We start from the raw sequence: 4,571 nt of genomic DNA, 5'->3' as shown, positions 1-4,571 counted from the left end.
TCTCTCTCTCTCTCTCTCTCTCTTTTGGGTTTTTCGATACAGGGTTTCTCTGTTTAGCCCTGGCTATCCTGGAACTCACTTTGTAGACCAGTCTGGCCTCGAACTCAGAAATCCGCCTGCCTCTGCCTCCCGAGTGCTGGGATTAAAGGCGTGCGCCACCACACCTGGCTCTTGAGAGACTCCCAGAGCTTGACAAAGACAGAGGCGGATACTTGCAAACAACCATTCGACTGAGCACTAGGATCCCCAAAGGAGGAATTGGAGAAGGGACTGAAGGAGCTGAGGGGATTTGCAGCCCCACAGAAGGGAGCAACAGTGTCAACAGGCCAGAAGCCCTCCCCCTGAACCTCCCGGGGACTGGACATACCCCAGGCTCTGGCCGTATATATGGCAGTGGATGGCCTTGTTGGACATCAGTGGTTGGAGAGGCCCTTGGGCCTGAGGGTGTTCGATGCCCCAGTGTAGAAGAATGCTAGGGCGAGAAGACAGGAGTGGGTGGTTGGGTGGGTGAGCATCCTCATAGAGGCAGGGGGAGGTGGAATGGGATAGGTGTTTTCCAAAGGGGAGACCTGGAAAGGGGAAAATATTTGAAATGTAAATCAAGAAAATATCCAATAAAAAGAAAGATTTGGAAGTGTTGGCAAAGGGAAATCAATAATCAAAATGTATTGCATGAAGAAATCTATTTTCAATAAAAAATAGAAATAGGAACTTTAAAATGTAATAAACAATTCTGATTTTAAAAAAAAGAATGTTCAATAAACGTTTATCTTTCTATAGAACTTAACAATGGAAGTTATCTGAGAGGATATTTCTGATGATTGTTTTAAAGGACGCCTAGTGGAAAAGACTTTTTTGACATATGCCTAGGATGCCATGTGTTTCAGTTTTCTTGGGCGAGTACTAATTTATGCCATTGTTCCAACATAATTATGAATAGTACAATTTCACCTTAGATACTCAGGTTGATTATATAATGACCTTGCAAACACTAGATAGAATGTGATTATCCACAAGAATATTATGCTGCAAGATAATAATCTTGAAAGACCAAATTAACACTTATTGTCATTGATGCAAGCATTTTTAGAACTCTGCTGGTGGAAATGCTGGTGGTATTTGTATATATAATATTCATAAGGGCTACCAGTTCCTATGCATTCTGTCTTGTTCTCTGTCTTCCCACGATTTCTTCACACTACTTTCCTCTACCATAAGAAACAATCCTGTTGCCCACACTGGTGTTATTCCCCATACCCATGGGGATTGGCTTTGATTCAGTTTCTTCCTAAGTCAAAACTTTCTTCCAAGAATGGCAATGTGAGAACTTTTAATACAGAGTATGTCTACAATTGAAACTTCTTTCACTCCCTCTCTTGTTCTTCTACACTTTCTCCATCTTTTACATAGCATATTAAATAATACAGCAGAAGGAAGGTTATCAGAGCTGTTGTGCACCGAAAGGGTAATTCACAACACCTTTCTTCTCCTGTCTGAAGAAGCTAGCTGGGAGAGTCAAAAACGTTAGCTGCATGGACTTTGGAACACAGGTGGGAAGCAACAGTGTGTTTTCCAGTGGTGAAACATTACCTTGACATTCTCATCTTGTGCCAGTGCAAGAAATAGTAAGGTGATAGTCAACAAGGAGCATGGACTGTATCTTCTAGTTTTGCCAAATCACTCCTACATTGCTGACTTTTGCCTTTGTGGATTCCTTTGATCACTGATGGGTGAAGCACACTTTGCATGTGGAAAATTCTGAAAACAGTTAGAAGGATACATAAATTAGATTAATTTCAAGGTTTCTTAAAATCAATCCCCTTAGCTCTTTACAATCCTGAATTGTTGTACTCTCCCCTACTTTCCTAAGTTATTTGGTTTGTCGGGGCATGCTGACCTTCATCTTAGAGTCTGTATCCTAGGAAACAAGCACAATACCTTTCAAATGCCTTGGCTGCTTCTATCACTCTGTTGCTTACATCATTGTTTCTGCTTCCTGAGAACACCAGCTAACATCCATGCCTCATCTAATACTATTGATTGTTTTGGGTGAGGCACCAGACTACAGATGCAACTTCAACTATGATGATTATGCTGGGCTCTAATACCCAGCTAGGACCTGGTAGACCAATAGAGGTCCCAGCTTCACCAGCAGCTCCACTTGAGTGTGGTAGAAAAGAAAGTTCTGTGGGGATGACTTTGATGAATAAGAGAGGATGGATGAGTTTCTCGGGGTTGTGTCACTGTGAACCAGCTGGATGTTGTTCAGAAGCTATAGCCGGTTTGGTAATATTACCTACAAGAGCTTTTTATGCCCTCCCACCTGTGTATGCCTCCTTACCTACATAGGCCCTCCCACTTGCTTATGCCTTCCTAGTTACAAAAGCCCTCCCACCTGCATAAACCCTCCTACTTGCCTGTCTTTCATTTGCATAAGCCCTCCTCCTGCCTCCGCCTTCTTTCCCATCTGCTTATAAGCCCTTCTACTGGCCTTTTCCTCTTCTTTTGCATAAGCCTTCCACCTATCTTCCCTCCTGCATAAGCCCTCCTGCCTACATGCCCTCTCACCTGCATTTACCCTTTCACTTGCATATGCCTTCTAATCTGTTTACTCTTTCCCTATGCACACTTTCCCACAAGCATTTGCTCAGCCTGCCTGTATATTCTCCCTCACTGAAGGTACTCCCTTTGTGCCTTGCTTCCACACACCCTACCTCCTTTACTAGACTTTCCTTTCTTAATTGCTTCCCAAGATGAGCCCTTCCTTTACAATCTAGGATAAAACATCAAAATAGGATGTGTCTTAGCACATAGGATATCAACTGCCTTGTAATAAAAGCATGATCAGTCTGCATTAAGTCTGTTCCACCATAAATTAATCCTCTTTACCATCTTTACTTTCTTCACCATATTCACAGAGCCACTTCTTTTAATCCAGAAAATTGTACCCACTCTTAAATACCATTATTATACTCTGTTCTGTCTTATCTGAAATGAAAATAATTATCATTTCTCTAATAGTCTGAAATGACTTTTTGTCTTGTTACTTTGCCTAGTTGAATCACTAATGTGCATTCATCTAACATGGAGTAATTTGGCAGCAAAATGGTTTGATCAAACTCCACTATTAAAAATGACTGCTCATAATAAAAAGGGTTCAAGGGCTAAAAATAATTGCAGGTATTGTATTGGGTCCTGGGTATAGGTTTTTTCATCTGGACTAGCTAGAGTAGCAATAAGAGGAAATTTTGTCAGAAAGAAAAAAGAATAAAGGAAGGCACAAATATCCAAAAAAACCATTTCTTGAAGTGGCTTTTAAGCATGAAAGCATTACTCAGATATCCAAAATTACTTGCTAAAATTTTAGTCATACCGTGAGTGGACAGAAGCACAGACTTCAATACTAGGCACTGGAATCTTAGTTGCTGATCAGTGCTTCCCAGCATGAGTGGCAAACCTCTTATGCCAGAGACAAGACTTTCAGAAATTCTAAAGCCCCTTTGCCTCTCAGAGAATGACAATTTCCTTCCCAGTGAAGGTACAATTCCACCAGTGGGTTTGCTATCCCCAGGTTCTTGTCTTGGCAGGGTTTTGCCTGGCTTGTCTTTCACTGTGCTGAAGCAGGTCTGTCGATCAGACTGTGGAAAGCCAGGGGTGCTTTTGTAACTTAAGGAAGCAGACTGTCCCTGTGTCTTAGTCACTGTTCTATTTCTGTGAAGAGACACGATGACCATTGCAACTCTTCTGAAGAAAACCATTTAAGTGGGGGCTTGCTTACAGTTTCAGAGGTTTAGTCCATTATCATCATGGTAGTACACAGACCGAAATGGTATTGGAGAAGTAGTGGAGAGCTGCACTCTGTTCCACTGGCCAAGAGACATGGCACAGGCTCTTAAAACCTCAAAGCTCACCTCCAGTGACTCACTTCTTCCAACAAGGCCACATCTCTGAATCCTTCCAAATAGTGCTACACCCTGGTAACCAAGCATTCAAATCTATAAGCCTCTGAGGTCCATTCTTATTCAAACTACCACACCCTGGTTTGGTGTTTCTAGTCCATGGCACCTTCACTATTGTGAATGTTGGCTGGTACTTATATGTATATTTAGTCACAACTCTGCTATGTGATGTTTTTCTCTTCTCTCTTTCTGCACACACCCTCCTCCTCAACTAGCATTTTTTTTGCAAATTTTGAAATAATTTTAGATTTACATGAAAGGTACAAATGTAGTATAGATTATTTCAGTAGGTGTTTACTTCACTATGTTCTCATGTTGCCATCCTGTGTCAGCAAATTCAGTTATTCAAACCGGGAACATTGCTATTACATGAAGAATCAAAAGTATTTCTTCTAGGCAAATGGTCTTTTCTACTCCAGAATCCCATAAGTGCCTTTTCCTACTCTGTCACATGTGACCCTTGTGACATATACTTATTATATCTTTTCTTCTTTTTCTCTCTAAGATGTGGCAGTTCTTTAGTCTTGCCTTTTGTGACTGTGAAATTTCTAAACTTCCTTCCTTCCTTCCTTCCTTCCTTCCTTCCTTCCTTCCTTCCTTCCTTCCTTCCTT

At 41.4% G+C, this 4,571-nt stretch overlaps 1 pseudogene; it reads right to left on the bottom strand.

The window, feature by feature from the left end:
• The window catches only part of LOC110313743, a 17,183-nt pseudogene extending 13,449 nt beyond the window's left edge, over window positions 1–3,734 (bottom strand).
• Between the last annotated feature and the right edge of the window lie 837 nt (window positions 3,735–4,571).

This window comes from Mus pahari, chromosome X, assembly GCF_900095145.1.
Source record: "Mus pahari chromosome X, PAHARI_EIJ_v1.1, whole genome shotgun sequence".
Taxonomy (NCBI): domain Eukaryota; kingdom Metazoa; phylum Chordata; class Mammalia; order Rodentia; family Muridae; genus Mus; species Mus pahari.
Note: the sequence above shows the minus strand (reverse complement) of the source record. Positions and strands in the feature narration are given on the sequence as shown.